Consider the following 17094-nt stretch of genomic DNA (forward strand, 5'->3'; position numbering starts at 1 on the left):
CTCTCAGCTGGTCATCAGTTAGGGATTTAATGGGCCCGGGGCCCCACAGAAGCACCCCTGCATCCCCACAACTTGCTGGGCCTCTCCATGAGCCGTGAGTGTCACCACCAGGTGGTGGGACCAGGAGGGCAGCACAGGGCAGGGCCTCCAAATTCTGGGATGATGATGATGGTCACAAGGGGCCTGACTCCAGGCCCTACGGTTCTTCTAAGTTGGCTCTGTCCTCTGCCAGTCTCCTGTGATTCCTGTTTCTGACTTTTTACTGTGTCCTGGGCCCTGGCAAGGGTCCGAGTAGATGCTCCAGGATTCTCAGCGCAGGTACATACAGTCTTGTGGGCAAACGCCCAGCCAACACGGGCCTCTCTCAGCTCCCTGCAGCGTCCAGCTGCAGCCCTGGGCGTGCATGAGCCGTTCCGCGCACCAGGCCCAGGAGAAGCTGCCTTGGCCATCCAGAGTTCCAAAGCTGTTTACAAGACTTCTCCCTCGAGACAGCATGTCCTGACGTCAACGTGGACTCAGTTTGTGCAAGTGTCAGTTCCTAACATATCACAGCCCCAGCTCTAGGATATAAGGACATCTGTGGCTAGGAGGAGCCGGGAAGGGCGTGTAACTCCTCTACCGACTGCCTCGGTAGGTGAGAGAGAGGGTATGGCATCTGTCTGAGTGTCTTGCCGCTCTGGGGATGGTGGGAGGACAGAGGAAGGGGCATGGACTCCAACTATAAGGTTCTTTACCCACGAGCCGGAGTCCCGTGGGGTTAGCATGGCTCTCAAGCTCATCCTGACGTGGCCGGGGCCTCTCAGGCCAGCCTCAAAGCGCGGGTCCCCTCCTGTCCTCCGGGCTTCAGCCTCACCGCTGGGCCTGGGCAATGCCCCATCTTGCTGGATCGCTCCACGTTTCTGTGTCCTTTAATGGGACCATCACTTCCTCTCGTCTCACCCCCTCGCCCCCTCCAGCTTCATCCTTCTCACCGGCTCTCCTCGGAGACCCCATTTGATATCACTTCTTCCAAGATGCCTCCTCTGACCTCTTCCATCGCCCTGGGTGTCACATCTGTGACTTGTCACCCCACCTTACAGCTCTTGGGGTACATGTCTGCACGGCTCCTTGAGCACCGGGACTGGGTCTTGGTAGCATTTGTCTCAGGCTGGGCCCAAGGCTCAGAAGGTGATGGATTCATTTCTGGGGAAAAGAATGCCCCAGAGTGGGTTACCAAGGTTCAGGGGCAGCAAGAGAACAGAGAGAGGCCTGGGCAAGCTCGGTTGAGTCCCTGGCTCTGCCGCTTGTCCCCAGCTGGGTTTCAGTTTCCCCTCTGAACATTGGATTCATTTCACGGGTCTTTCAGGAGCTGACTTTTTGTGGTGCTTCTGGTTAATCTGCACATAAGGCTGCTTTTGCAGACCTGCCCAGGTCACCAACCACAGGGCTTTCGCTAAGATCTTTCCTTTAATTCACTGGCCCGTTTCATGAGCCCTCCCAGTGTCCGCTCAGGGCCAGCCGAGCTGGGTGCTGGAGGCACAGGGGGCAGTCGGACGCAGCCCCCTCCTTGGAGGGGTCCTAGCCCAGTTAAGCAGCCGGATGCATCCCCAGCAGCATGGTAAACACAGAGGGCTCTGGGAGCCTGAAAGAGGCAGCCCTAAGCCAGCTGTGGTGGTGCCCAGAGGGACGTCCTGGTGGGGGCAGACCCCAGGGCAGCATAATTCACAGTGAGCACAAAGCATGTAAGCCCCTGGACGTGGCCAATGGCATGAACAGAAGATGTGTCCTCGGCTGCCCCACTAGGCTGGGGTGTGCAAATATGTGTGCCGGGGCATGTCTGTGTGTGAGACACAGAGAGACCAGAGGGGCCGAGAGGTAAAAGGGCCTCGGCCGACATAGCCAGGTCCCCAAGGCCCTTGGGAGAGAGCTCTCCAATTAAAGTCCTGGCTGCTGGGAGCTGGGCTTCCTTGATTATGTAATAGCCAGGAAGTGTCATCTGGGAGAGCCTCAGAGGGGGACAGATGTGTCTGAGCCGTGCTCCATTCCCAGAGGTGAGCCGGGAGCAGATTTGTAAATGAACCAATTTGCAGACAGAAGGAACATCAGAGCCGGAGCAGCCGGTCCGCCTCAGGAGGAGCCGGCACCATGGTCCCCAAGCTGTGGCAGTGGATCCACGTGCAAGGGGACCCAAGGCCTCCTGGCTCCTCCCTCCCTCGGGTCTCACCAGCCAGGACCCCCGTGAGGGAGGTGTCTGGCGCTGGGTGGATGGGGACAGGCCAGCTCCACACGGCGCTGGCGCAGAGGACGTGCACCGGGCCCACTGTGTCCATGGAAGATTACAGCACCGGGGGGCCTTGTGTCCTGTGGCCCCTAAACCGACCCCAGAGTCAGCCAGGCAGGGGCCCTGAAGCCGCGCTCAGCACTTTTGTGCTGCCGGCTGGGGACACAGCACAGGACATTTTAGTTCAGCTGTGAATTGTCCCTGGGCCCCCAAGAAACAGCCCTGGAAGCCCATTGACAAGACACATGACAGGTCTCAGCTTCCGGGGGATGAGCAGGGCTTCTGAGCGAGTCAGACCTTGAGCCTTGTTTTCCTCATCTGTGAAATGGGGGTAATATTTGCACCACAACTCGGATTTTATTGTGAGGATTACCTACACCTGAAACGTGAAGCATTTGTTAAATGCTGGCTAATGGGTAGTTATGATTATTTCCATAAGAGGTGAACTTCCACGAGGAGTTTGTCCTCTTTGACTTGACACTCCACGTGCTGTTTTAAAAGGTTTGGGGCGCCCTGCCCGGGGTAAGTAGCCCACATGGGAACAGGGTGGCACAGAGCCATTTCTGGGCAGGAGGCGAGTGGTGGCTGCAACACCAGCAGAGAAGACACCCCTTTGCCCAGCTTGGGACAGAGACGGCCCAGCAGTTAGCTCAAGGAGAAGCGGATGGACTATAGCGTTGGGTCTGTATGGGGAGCCAGGCCGCGCTGGGCTCTGTGACTGGGCTGGGAACCTGGAAATTGCATGCCTGCGTGTAGCTTAGTGCCACCAGCCCTCCCCACTGTCCCTGGCACTTCGAGTGACACCCTGCTGGAGGTGGAGCTTGGCGGGAGGGAATCTGAGTATATGCAGCCAAGGCCAGAGTGACCCCTTTGTGGAGTGACTCCCTGGGGGGCTCAGCAGCTTGGCCTGAGAGAAGTGGCCCAGCCTCAGGCCTGCCCCCCACCTGGCCCCCAGAGAAATGGCTAGTGCGGTGTCCTAGCTGTGGCTGTAGGGACCTCTGTGTGTGGCCTGCCTGTGACAGCCAGTGTCTCTTAGATGGGGTGGGGTGGGGGGGCTCAGTGGTCCTGGCCCATCTTACTTCGTGGCATGGTCCAGACATAGTAGCCGTGCATGTGAGGCATAGGGCCCAGCCCGTGCAGAGAGTGGCTGTGAAATCAGGCATGCGCCAGACTCTCAGTGAAGTGAGCTGGGCCTGAAGTTCTGATGAGGACAGCAAGACCGGCCTCAGGTCAGACCCCCAGAGAGATGCCCTGACCCCCCTAGGACACTACAATAACATCATGGTGGGTGAGCCTGGGCAAGCCCAGGGCACCCATACTGTATGTGGTTTATGATGAGAAGATTGATTCTAGCCCTAGATGGACCTGGGTTTCCCACATCCTCCCAGGCCTGTGCAAGATGAGCTCAGTGATGAGCAGGGCTAAGCCCTCGGGTGCTGAGCCCAGAGCGCGGAGCTGAGTGGAGCTGGGGGTAAGGACTGGCTCACCTGGTCTGCCCAACAGCGGTGGAACCACAGCCGCACGTCACTGCCTCTGGGTGGTCAGCTCCCTTCCGTCTTAGGGTGCAGACTGTCCTCCTGGCCCCTTCCCAAATGCGTGCAGCTGGTCTCTGGACCACAGCGTGGGGACAGACTGGCTGCTTCCACTACAGGTAGCTCCCAGGCAAAAGAGCCCCTGGGCACTTTCTGTGTTCAGCAGCAGTCGTGGTGCTATGGAAGGAGTGTGGGACTTGGGTCCTGACAAATGAGTCCAAATCAGGCTCCGCCTCACCCTGCTCCGTGACCCTGGGCATGGACCTTGGCCTCCAGAAGCTTCTGTTCCCTCATTCCACAAAGTGGGGTGGGGTCCCAGAAGGCCCTCATCATGGTAACTGGTGGGTCCTAACCCACCAGAATGGGATGCATGTCGAGCGAGTGGGTGGGGGGTGGCTTCGGGGAGGTGAAAAAGATAGAAGAAAGAACAATATTCACACCACCGCGAGGCCCCCCTCCACGACAAGGGTCTTTAACATTCCAGATGCTCAGGCACAATGTGAGGTCCCCTGGCCAGGATCCCTGTGGTCCATCCCTGGCGGGCCGTCTCCTCCCTGGGCCACGGGTCCCACGCTGCAAACACCTGCCCCCATGCCTGGAAACACCACTCCCTCCGGTCCTTTCTCTGTCTTGATTGACAGACCCTGATCGTATGAATCCATCTTTCCCTGGAAATCTGGCCATGGCAGTGGGGAGCGGGGAGCAGGGAAGGCTCTCGGGTGAGCTGGCTCGGAAGCGTGATGCCCCCACCTCTACCTACCTCGTCTTTGAGATTAAGGATGGGCTCTTGGCTGGCCAAGGGTTGTCACAATCTGAGCAAGCACGAAGCCTGGCATCCAGAGCCTTGGCAGCCCTCGGAACCTGGCCTCGAAGGGGTGGGGCAGCAGTCACAGTCACCGTAACCAAGAAACATGCTATGCTCAGGCCCCTGGGGCTAGGGTTTCTCTCCAGAGGGTGCTTGGATGGGGCGGGGGGGGGGGATGGGTGGGAGACAGTGGTCTGGCTCCGACTGCACAGGGCCTGCTGTGTGGTTGTGGCTTCAGGGAGAGGTGAGTGGGTGGAAAGGAGCAGGAGCAGGGGGCCACCCTGGGAAGAGGAAATGGACAAGGCCACATCTCTAGGCCCACAGGAATTCCAAGCCCCTGGCCTAGAGCAGCTCAGCTAATTACAGTTTCCCCTAGTTGGTGGGAATGAGGTTCCTAAGAGAGTGCCAGGCTTGGCGGGGACTGGCCAAGGAGGGCAACGTTGAGCTGGGGAGTGAGGGCTCCGGTGGCCAGCTGCCTAATGCATCGTCACCATCAGGCCCCCATGAAGGGCCGCCGGCCCAGCCTCTCCAGAGCAGAGCATCCAGGTCCCAATGGCCCAGGAGTGCAGCAGACACAGATGCCTGCCAGGAACAGGCTGTGGGGATCGCAGGGAGTAAACAACAGAGGAGAATCGCCTTGCAAACCACACTCAATGGAAATCTCCCCCACAGCCACATCGCAAAATGCAACCAAAATATTTATTCTGAGTAGCAGTTTTCAGAATTGCTCTTTGGAAGGCAACATAGTCTGTCCGACTTCCCAGGCCGGCCAGCGCAGAGGGGCACACCCTGCCCTCACCCCGGCGAAGCCAAGAACACATTAGACGGGGACTCGGGTCAAGTTCAGCCTTTGGGGAGTCCTGGCCCATCCTTTCAACACTGTCCAGGGGAGAGTAGAAGCGTCTTAGGCCCTTCTGGGAACCCTAAACAGGCTCCTCGCTTGGTGACCTGTCACCACTCAGATGGAGCTGCCATCCCTGGGAACGCACCTGACTGCCAACATGTGGGGAAGCAAACCCGTCAGCCAACCTCATGTCACTGCTGACCTGGAACCAATAGCCAATGTCACGTGCCCGGAGGTTCTCACACATTTCTCTCCTTTTGTACCCATGGGCAGCACCCATTCTTAGAAATAAGACCCATGGACTATCTAGAAAGGACTTCTAGATCTGACAGGCTCAGCAGATGATTATCAAGGCTTTCGTAGCCCGGAACAGCAGTCTAGGCTCTTTTGCTTGGTTCGTCTCATGATTCCTCATGGCAACCTTTGAGGTAGACATCGCCAGCCCATTTTATAGAGGAGGGTAAGCCCAGAGAAGCTAAGAAACCAGCTCAACATCACACAGCTAGTGTATGGCCGAGCCTGGATTCGAACGCAGGTCATTAACACCCTACCGTAGTGTTCCTTATCTTCCATCACTCCAATGTCTTTCTCTATCATTGGCTACTCTTGTCACGAGGATTAGCAGGACACACCGTGAGGCATGTTTGAGTAAGCAGGGATCCCCATGGATGCTTGTTTTTCTTACTACTCCCTTCCAAGAGATTGTCTATGTAGTACTATGGGATAACTTTGGACATGGATGGAGTGGACAGCATTCTTTCAAATACAGGGGACAGAAACTGAATTCTATCTGGTTTGAGAAAAGAGAGGGTGAGGGCGAGGAGGAGCGATTGAGCTTTGTCTTATGGCCTCGTTTTACTGGGATGGATGAGTGGGTGGACGTCAGGCATGGCTAAATCCAGGAAGTGATACAATGTCATCAAGTCATCAGACTCTTACTTTCCGTACGTGTTTTATTTTTACACTTTCTTGTTGACCTTGGTCTCACAAGACTGGGACAGAACAGATACAGGCAAAAGAGCCCCTGGGCTCTTTTGGGCTTTTTCTGCCGTACAACGTGACACAGTAGCTGTAGGGAGTGGAGAAAGGTCATGGGCCCCTGATGGCTCCTGGCCTTCACCATCCCGGCTAGTAAAGCAACCTTTCCTTTCAGCTGTTAAAGTGAGCAGAAGCCCAGGGAGGTTCTCCGCTGAGCCCATCATAGATCCCATGATGGCTCCTGGCCCAGTGGACTACAGTGTTTAGCCAAACAGGTGGCCACAGGCAGGTTAAAGGGGGTCCTATGATGGAAACCTGTGCCATAATCATGATTGGAGCTGGGGACGACAGTCTCCAAGGAACTCTTACCAGAAGAAAGGGAAGAGAGGATCCTGGATAGATAGAAAGCAGTTCTGCCCAGACTCTAGGACTAGAAGAAATAGTTTGGTCTATAATAAATCAAAATGTAAGTCATTCTATATTGGCACATCCTTTCAATCTTACAGATTCAGAAACTGAGGCTCAGCAGCATTATGTGACCTTGTCATGCTCTTACAATGAATTCTGGAGACACCTGAGCCTGGAGTCTGAGTGCCGTGTTTTTCCACCTCACCCTGGTGGGGGAGGAGATTGAGATCACAGTGACACCCGCAGCCATCTTCTGCCTCACTCCAGGTATCCTGGGGAGTGCAGAGAAAAGCCTGGGGGCCAGCAGCCACTGTGGCAGGATCTGGGGATTCAGTGGTGAGGGAGACATACAGGTCACCCTAATCATGGGGTTTCTATTTCAGTGAGGAAGCTAGTCCTCAGACAAAAACAGCACACAAATGAAAAGAACTTACAAATGTTGATACTTTGGGGGGCCTAAAGATGAAGTATGTGGTATAGAGACAGTGTCCACAGGTATACAGAGTGTGCAGAGGGAATGTGCACAGGTATACAGAGTGTGTGCAGAGAGAGTCTTCACAGGCATACAGAGAGTGTGCAGAGGGAGTGTGCACAGCACAGAGAGAGTGTCCACAGGTATACAGAGAGTGTGCGGAGGGAATGTGCACAGGTATACAGAGAGTGTGCAGAGAGTGTGTTCACAGGTATAGAGTGTGCAGAGTGTTCACAGGTATACAGAGAGTGTGCGGAGGGAATGTGCACAGGTATACAGAGAGTGTGCAGAGGGAGTGTGCACAGCATGGAGAGAGCGTCCACAGGTATACAGAGAGTGTGCAGCGGGAGTGTGCACAGCATGCAGAGAGTGTACACAGGTATGCAGAGACTGTATGCACAGGTATACAGAAAGTATGCAGAGTACGTACATATATATGCAAAGAGAGTATATGCACATGTATACAGAGTGCACGGGCATACAGAGAGTGTGCAGAGGGAGTGTACAGGTATTTGGAGAGTGTACAGGGAGAGTGTGTACAGGTATACAGAGTGTATACAGAGAGTGTATACAGGTATAAGAGGATATACAGACTGTGTACAGAGAATGTGCAGTGAGTGTACAGTGTGCAGAGACGGTGTATACAGGTGTACAGAGAGTATGCAGAGTGTGTTCAGGTTTAACCAGGGGCCAGGGAGAGCTTCCTTGAGGAGGCGACATGCAAAATGAAATGAAAGTTTGGAGAGGAATTAACTAGGAAAGAGGAGTTGTCCAGAAAAAGAATTCCCAGCAAAGGACACGGCGTGTGCAAAGGCCCTGGGGCAAAGAAGGCTGAAAATATACCCTTGTGCCCCAGGTGGAGCGGTGCGGACATGAGACGGGGCGCGGTGTGGGGGGCACTGTGGCCATGGGGACCACTCGAGGTCTCTGTCTCAAGAGCGGAAGGAAGTCACTGAGAAGACTTAAGTGGGACAGCCTGAGGCTTGTGGGCACGCGGATGAAAGCCGAGACTAGGGATCACTTGGGGTGCTCATGAGGGAGCAGGGGCGCCGGGGGGCAGTGGGTTCTGTGCATGAGAAGTCTCACAGGGGGTCCCAGGCTACTCAGCCCCCGAACTGCAAGAAGCCGGTGTGCTAGAGGAGGGGGCGCCGGGGGCGGGGGGCCTCTGCACGGCCGGGCGGTCCGACCCTGAGGGAGGCGGCGGGCCAGGGCGCTGCTCGGCGGGGCTGGGGCTGGGCCCAGGGGCAGGTCTCTACCCCGGGCCGGCCGACTGCAGGACGTCAAGAGGCTGTCTCGAGAAGCCCGTCAGCATCGGATCTGCTGCCACCTTTTGGAGGGGGCGTGGGTCCAGCTTAGGGAGGAGGCTCCTGCCCTCTCTGCAGCCCCCTCCCCCCACTCCCCAACCCCCCCACCCCCCGCCTGATACCGGTTTTCCTTTCCTGCCCTGGGAGTTCCATGTCCTTAGGATACCCCGGCCTCAAACTCAGCCTCCCCGGAGTCCGCACGGGCTGTGAGCATGTGTCCCCTCGGACCGTCAGCCTCAAGGCCTCCCCTTGTGTCCTGCATCCTTGTGTCCTGCGTGAGGAACGGAGCACGGGGCGGGGGGTGCCCCCTTCCTCCACCCACCCATCTGTTTACCGATCGTTGAACCCACTGAACCCACGTCTGGCCCTGCACTGGCCGCAGGGGACAGACACGGTGGCCGCCCCCCTGATGCCGAGCTGGGCCTATACCTGGGGGCCTTCAGTGCTCCTGGAGGGCCTGCTTCTGCTTAAGCCGGGGCCAGCTTTGGGGAACGTCTGGGGGGTCCCGGTGTCGGAGGGGCCTGGATCGGGATGCAGCTGTGTGTCTGTGGGGATGTTGCATCTGCTGCCCACCCCTGGGTGTCCTTCTCTGCAGAGGAGAAGCAAAGCCACCTTCTGCAGGGGCCAGGTGAGGGTGCCATGCCCCTGCCCCCCCCCCATGTTCCTGTCTCCTCTCCTCCGCACCAGGATTTGACCAGGTGGCTTCTGATAGTTTACCTTTTCCAGAACCAACCACTATATACCCTCCCCTCTGACCCAGCGCCACATGCAATTTGCAGCCGCGACCAAACCCGATTTACTGGGATGTAGGGAGTCCTCAAAAACACTGTGCCAGATACACCAGCTTTGAGGAGCTAACCCAGCCTTTTTTTTTAAATATTTTTTTTTTTTTTTTTAATGCTCAGTTAAACTGGACGTGGACTCACGGTTTTGGTTTGCTTCAAAGCATGGAGGTGCAGTGTGAGCAGCCCCGGGTGAGTGAGTGACAGGGAGCCCAGGCTGTGGTCTGGTGCCTTGTCTGCTAGCCATCCAGGGCTCCCAGCCCCCACCCCCACCCCAAGCCTCGGTTTCCCCTCCTGTGAAGTGGGGGTGATGACTCTTTCCCACCACGGTTGCCAGAAGAATTGAGCGAGGTACAGAAGCAATTAGGAACCGAAAGCACTACACCTGGAACGCCTGCCTCCCCACAGTGTCTCAGCGTCTCCTCTTAGAGCCCTTCCAGGCCTCTGGGACATTCCCAGTGGCTCCCTCCACCTGCAACCACCACCCCATCTCCACCTGCGACCACCACCCCGTCTGGCCCCCGGGGAAACCCCAGCCATTCCCGACCCAGATGTTTGGCTCCAGTGGTCCTGTGGTTAGAGCATCAGGCCTGCTGTTCTGGGAAGTCTCTTTCTCAGGCTGGGTCCCTGGGGTGGGAGCTGAGCCCTGTTTGGTGTGGGGAGAAGACAGGGCCTGGGGAGGGGAGGGGAGAGGAGGGCCAGCCTGGGAGAAGCTGGGTGAATGCTGTGTCGTGTTTTTCAAATAACTCCATGTCCACAAAGCTAGAAATGTGGTCTGGCCTTACATATTTTATACGTGTATGTGTTCCCAGTACATTTCCTTCTAATTTTTAAAACCATACGTAACGTCAGGGACATTTAATCCATATGGTTCTGATTCCTTAACACTTAAATCATCCAAATGTTGTTTTGTAGGATCTATTTGCAAATCTCTTTACATAAGCTTTTAACTCCTTCTTTCTGGAGGGCGTCAAGGTAGGGATCCCGGGTGAGGGCTGTCTCGCCCTCCAGGTCTCCCCGACCCACCACAACTGGCCAGAGGGCTTGACCGCCTGCCTCTGCTCTGGACCAGCTGTTCAGGCCCCGCCCTCAGGGGTAGGGGGAGAGGAAGAAAGACAGACAGATGGGGGTCCATCCCCCAGCTCCACCACTTCCTGCTGGGTGACCAGCCTCCAGTTAACCTCAGCAAACTCCTGATCTGTCACCTGTAGAAAGGGATAAATGATAAACATCGCAAAGAGGCGCTGGAGGACCCAAGCAAGGGGATGTAGAAAGACCATAACCTCGAGAGCTCACCTTCCACAAGCCAGAACCTTCCTGGTCACCACAGGGCGGTGCCGAGGGAGGAAGAGGAGGCCAAGGTGGACCGTGGGGTCATTCTCAAGGGCTCTTGAGTTGGCGGCACCAGCTGGAAAGGTTGAGTCCAGAGTAGTGAAGGATCCTGCCCGTGGGACTGGGAACTGAGGCAAGGATGGAGCAGTGACCCCAGTGGCCAGGAGGGTGGGTGTGACGTCAGGAGACGCGTGGCCCGGTGCTCAGGTGGGGGTCTGGGAGGGGGCCCTGTGGTTGGTACTGCCCTGAGTGTGCCAGGGAAGTGGAGGCGGGCCCCGCGGGGCCAGATGGGACACGGACAGAGGGGACAAGGAAGATGGTTCCCCCGGATTTGAGGGGCCTGGATTTTGTACCTGGGAGCCCCCATACTTACCCATAGGGGGAGTGCGCTCCAAAGCCCGTCACAGGCTCTCCCACTGGGGGCATAAGCCCAAGTCTGGCTCAGAGTTAGGGCCCAACAACACTGACACACAGATGGCTCACCCCCTTGCACCTCCCTCCCCCGCTTGCCTTCAGGCATTCCCAAACATCCAGAGCTCTTGCGGGCTTTTGTTCCTTCAGGTTTCCTCCACCCCAGTGGCCCTTTCCACTAATAAACACCTACCCAGCCTTCAAAGTCCAACTCAAAAAGTCACCTGCACTGGGGAGACTTGGGGACAGCAGACCCTTCCTGGGTGCCTTCCTAGGCCTGGTCCTCCTGGGCTCTACTCCTCTGGGGTGAGAGCTGGGCGCGCGGGGATGGCCAAGAGCCATTCCCATCCAATGGGCCCTCCCGTGCTGGTGGAGGCAGACCCACATTTGCTCCCCCAGCTTTGGGGGAAGCAGAATGGAAACCAAAGCTGGCACCCCCAGGAACCCACGGCCGTTGGATGTGAGACAGGAGCCCCGTGAGGAGGAGGCAGATGTCCTGCTGTAGCACAGCTCCTAGGGGCCTCCCCGTGGCGGGGGCCCCGGGGCCAGCTCTGTTGTGGGTACCGCCAGGGCCTGCACCCGTGGAACAGGATTGGTTTCTCTGGCAGTTGCAGACGGAGTGAATCCCAGACAGAGCCGAGTCTCTGGGACGGAAGAGCAGATGCCCAGTCTAAAATTAGGCTGCTGACTGCAACTTCATCTAGGCTGCGGAACGGATCTGCTTCTTACACCTGCCGTTGTGTGGCAGAGGCAGAGGGGGCCCTTGCCTCCCCGCAGAGGCCCAGCGGAGGTGCCCGCGCTCCTCCACGGTCTACCTGTAGCGCTTTCCAGCTCCTTCTCTGATTCATTCCTGCAAATCCCCCGAGAGCCCCCACCCCACCCAACTCCAGCCTCCACCCAGCCCTCAAGAGCTGGGTCTGTAGGCATTGAAGGCTTCCCGTGGAAGGTTAAACAACCCGTCCAGCATCATCCCCAGCAGCGAGCGTCCCAGCAGGTGTGCAGCCCACCTCCGAAGTCAGGCAGCAAGGAGGCTGGTCCCCGGGAATGATACAGGTGGGAGTTTCGGGGTGTCCAGCAGAAGCTGAGGAGGGTGGTAATCAAGGAAAATCTCTCGTTGCCTCTTCTCTGTCTGCTGCCCTCTCCTGCGCCGGGGATCCTCTGCCCCTCTCGTCGCTTGCCCAAGCTGGAGCCTGCTCTCCGAGAAGAGGGAGGGTGTGCCTCCGAGGCCTGCTGCGGGGGCCAGGCCCACGGCCCTCACCTTCATTTAGTTCTCCTGGGCTGCACTGCTCACAATGGCCTGTGAGGCGCCGAGTAATTAAAATGCCCGACGCAGTCTCGCCCCAGGGCCTTTGCTCTGACTGTTCCTTTTGCCCGCGAAGGTTCCCCCCACCGCAGTAGCTGCACGACTCAGTACTTCACCTGCTCCAAGCCATCGCTCAAGTGCCACCTTCTCCACACAGCTTCCTCTAACTCCCCTGTTTAAATTTGTGACCCGCCTCCCACCCCTGGTTCCTGATCTCCCTCCTCTGTTCTTTCTGTGCTTTCTGCAAGCATATACTTCCGGCTGACATGTTATATAACTCACTTATTTATTCCATGTCTGGTTTATTGTTTGTCTTTTCCTTCTAGAGTGTAAGGTCCAGGGGAGCAGGCATTCTTGTCCATTTTGTTCACTAATGTACTTACTCCGAGTCCCCAGAACAGGACCTGGCCTGTAGTAGGTGCTCACTGAACGTTCACGTGAGATTGTATGGATTTGGGCAAGGCAGAGGCCCCTGGACCCAGGGCGGCATCCTTCCTCAGCCCTTCCAGAGGAGGGTCCCTGCTGTCAGGACTGGCTCTAGGTCCTCTTTGGACCACCTGCTCATGTGGCACCGGGGCTGCTGGCCCTGTCCTGCCTATCTCAGAGCCTTGGAAATGAGGCTGAGATTGTGCCCCATACTATATAGGGCTACCCAGATAAGTATGAGGTATTTATTTGTTCAGTCAGCATTACTGAGCACCTGTTGGGTGCTGGGGGCCCATGGAGGGGCGACAGGTAGCGTCTATCTGCAGTGAGCTTCTCCAGGTGAGTGCGGTCAACTCCAGATGCCAGGAGATGGGGAATGTCTACCCATTCTGGAGAGCCGCTGCACCAGTAGGCCTCTGAATAAGGACTGTGGGCCCCTCCTGAGGTCCATGGAATTTGTACGCCAGTTGTCTGTAACGAGGCAGGGTTCTCTAGAGGAACAGAACCAGCGGGAAAAAGGGCTGAGAACCAGTGGAGCCAATGGTACAAGTTCCAGGCTGGAAGCCAGCAGCCTTGCAACTCAGAGACAGTTGGTGTTTCAGTCTGAGACCAAAGGCTGGAAGAAAACCAGTGTCTCAGCATTGTCACGCTAAGGAGTTACCTCTTACTTTGCCTTTTTGTTCTATTCAGGTCTTCTATGGACTGGGTGAGGCCCATCACTGCTTGACTCAGTCTACAGATTTGAATGCTAATCTCATCCAGAAATACCCTCAGAGACACACCCAGAAAAATGTGTGGCCAAATATCTGAGCCTCCTGTGCCCCAGCCAATCTGACACATAAAATTAACCATCACACCCTCCTCCCCACCCCCAGACTGCTGTTGATCCTTTACCTCCAAGCTCAGAGCCAGCTACTGAATCCATGTGCCTGCCTTTCCCTCCCCAGGTCCCTGGGGCTCTTTCAGCCCACCACCCTTGAGGACACGGCCACTTATCCCTAGCTCCTCTGACCCAGCCCTCTCTAAGTGGTGCCCACCAGGTGCCCCAGGACATAGCCGGGATTCTCGTCTCATCAGATTCAGGGCAGGGTTGAGGGGCAGGTTGGAAATCAGCAGGAAGGCTTGGGGGCAGATTTCCAGGATGGAGGGAGCACGACAATGTTAAGTGCCTGGAGCTCTGAAGGGATCACTGAGGACTTTATCTGCAATTCTGGGCAGAGTGACAGAGGCTGCTATACTCCTCAGCTGTGGGAAATACAGGAGAAGGCCTTCCAGGTGCCCTGGATGTGGAGCAACTACTAGGTGTCAGGCACAGAGCCTCGGTGCTCTCCCAACCTAGTGGGGGCATCAGACACGGATACCCTACTATACCATGCTAAGGGCTCTGGTGACGTATGCAAAGCAAGGAACATTGGAAAGGGAGCTTTTAATTCTACTGAGAGGGTGGGTTGGTTGGGAAAAAGTAAGAAAAACAAGGCATTTGAAGGAGAGTTTGCAGGGTGAGTTCACGACATAGTCAAGGAGAGTTAATAGGGGAGCTGAAGGGAAGGGTGGGTGCAGGAAGAGGAGACGTGAGAGCACAGAAGGTAGAGGGTGCAGCATGAGCAAAGGCGTGGAACGTGAAAATTCATACTGTGTGTAGGGAACTTGGTGGCCGTCACTCAGGCCGGGCCCACCCTGCAGGAGGACGTCAAGGCTGAAGGATGGAGGTTGGAGGCCTCACCTAGGGCCCTGGGAGGTCAGAAAGGCTGCGGGGGAGGGGGGCGGGGGGGTAGTGAACCTAAAGTAGTGAGCCTTGCTTCCGAGGGCTGAAGCAAGACCATTTCCAGATTTCTTTGTTGGTGTTGGATGATGGAGGCTTTAAAAGGCCTTCTACCCCGTCCCACATTCATGTCCCCTTCTGGTATGTTCTGTGCTGTGTGTTATTGTAGTTATCTCCCAAGGGTTCGGATCCTCTCTGGAACCAGACTGTGAGGGGCACAGGCTCCATCGTGCCTCACCGGTCCGGCTTTGGGATCTCTTCCCGACTGCCCACTGCCCGCCCCGCCACCCCTTGCACCAGGCTGGCCTCAGGGGCGGCCGCAGTCACTGTTGGATACAAGTCACACAAGGGGAGAGGGCTTTCAGGCCGTCCCAGAATTCCCCTCTCCCCCTCGCTGCTCCCAAAACTCTCTCTTGTCTTACCGGTTACTGTTTACCTTGTCTCTGTGTTTATGGGGCTATGGTGAAATTCTCTCCCCCAACTTTATGAGCTACTGCCAAAGACTAAGTTTTATGCATCAAAGTATCCCCCAAAGAGCCTGAGTGGAAGGGGGGGTTCCTTTACTGAGTGTCTGCTGCCAGCTTCTGCTCTTGATACTTAAAATGTATTTTCTCCTGTAATTTCATCAGCTCCCATTTCATCTTTGCAATCCTTCCCTGAGAGCTGTTCTCCTCCCATTTTATAGCTGTGAAAACTGAGGCTAAGCAGGGTTCAGTGGCTAGTCAGCGTCAGAGTCAGGACCTGCACCCAGACTGTCTCTATCCAGGCCTTAGAAGTTGATGCACTACTTCGGCACCTCCCGTTGGCAAGTCAAAGCCATGTGCAGAGTAAATATTTATTGTTATTGATGATCTTGCAAGTCAGTCCCTTGGCTTGGGGAAAACCTGTTCTCATAGCTGCCAGGAGAGTGTGTGACTTGACTAATCTTCTGATTTCCTGGAACCAAAGGCCCCGCCCTCCCCACCTGGGCCCCACGGAGTCCCCCGAAATGCTGCTGAAAAGCCAGAATGAGGCAGATGCAGGGCTCAGGCTGGGCCAAAGGGTCAGTCTGAAGTGTAGGAAAAGAGGATGCTTTTGTCATTTGGGGAAAACAAAGTCGATGGGCTTGAGGGTGGCTGCCCTCTATAGTCATTTACTGGATAGGATGGCCAGAGGGGTCCTTGGCCTGCCCTGAATACCCGTGACATTCCTGGCCCTGAGTAAAATGTGGTTGGGGACAGAGCTGCAGAACATAAAAGGGGCGACAGAGAGAGCAACAAGATGACTACATGTCATTGGGCACGTGCCAGACAGTGTGTACCAAGTGCTGGAGGTTCACTGAGAGGGAAGTAGCCACTGCCACCTGGAGAACAGAAAGGCCTCCGTAAGGGAAGTGGCCTCTGAGCTGACCTGGAAGGCTGAATGGGAGCCAGCCAAGCAGATAGGAGTGACGGGAATAGCACAGGGAGCTGCATGTGCAAAATGCACTTGGCAGGTTCAGAAGCAATGAGCAATTCTGTATGGTGGGAGCAGAGGGCAGACAGGGATGGTACAGAGGGCGGGAGGCTGGGACAGGTAAACTGAGGTGCAGTTATAAAAGGCATTAATACACAGGGTAGTTCGGCTGGGCAGGGACCCACTTGACTTTGTCCTAGGGAGTTCCACCTGTGTGGAGAGTGGACTGGTGGGAGGGGTGGGCAGGGCACCAGGGAGAAGGCTGCCGTAACCGGGAGATGGTGGTGACCTGGCGTGGACAGTAGGCATGGGGAAGGGATTCTGGCTTCAATCTTGGGGTGCTGGGTGCCCCTGTTGGTGAAGGCAAACAGTATGGGAGGAGCAGGATTCTAGGTCACAGTGTGCAAACAGAATAACTATTACTGTTGTTTATTGAGCACCTACTGGGTGCTGGATACTCCATCAAGGGCTCTACTGCAGTCGCTTTTCAAAGCTTTACTGCAGCCCTTTGAGATGAAGAAGTCAAGGTCAGTGACATACGTACTATGCCCAAGGTCACAGAGGAAGCATAGGGCCGGGATCTGAACCCAGGTCCGCGTAGCTCTAAGGGCCCCTCTGTTACCCACAGCATCAGGTCAGGGATGACGTGAGTGCCCCCACTGAGGCAGGAAGCTGGAAACACAGCCCCCAGGCTGGGGAGAGAGGTGGAGGCTGGGACCTCAGCCTGGGACCCCAGAGGGTGATCTTTGTGAACTGTAAGAGTCCGTAGGTCTCTTTACTAGGAGAGAGGTGGCTGCCTCCGTGAGAAGTGAGGACTGATGTTTCGTGTGACCTATGGAGAGAGCACCCGCCGCCTGTGCACACTGTGCACACACAAACAGTAGAATGACTCAAAGCATCTGAGTCCAGAAGAGTGTAGCCACAGGGGACAGGGTGTCGGAGAGGGGATGGCTGGTAAGTAGGTATAAGACTTAAGCATCAGTCACCTGGAGGGCCCACAGGGCGGATTGCTCAACCCCACCTGGAAAGCTTTCCCAAGAA

The 17094-nt window shown here is 56.2% G+C and overlaps 1 protein-coding gene across 7 annotated transcripts in view; it reads left to right on the forward strand.

The window, feature by feature from the left end:
* The window catches only part of HIVEP3 (HIVEP zinc finger 3), a 457232-nt gene that overhangs the window by 311288 nt on the left and 128850 nt on the right, over positions 1–17094 (forward strand). The window contains exon 3 of one of the 7 annotated variants that reach the window (XM_077844479.1): positions 9509–9577. The exons of the other annotated variants lie outside the window; for them this stretch is intronic. The gene's annotated coding sequence lies outside the window, so the exon portion shown is untranslated. The remainder of the gene's footprint in view (positions 1–9508; positions 9578–17094) is intronic. 7 annotated transcript variants of the gene reach the window in all.

The sequence above is a fragment of the Canis aureus genome, chromosome 13, assembly GCF_053574225.1.
Source record: "Canis aureus isolate CA01 chromosome 13, VMU_Caureus_v.1.0, whole genome shotgun sequence".
NCBI classification, from domain to species: Eukaryota; Metazoa; Chordata; class Mammalia; order Carnivora; family Canidae; genus Canis; species Canis aureus.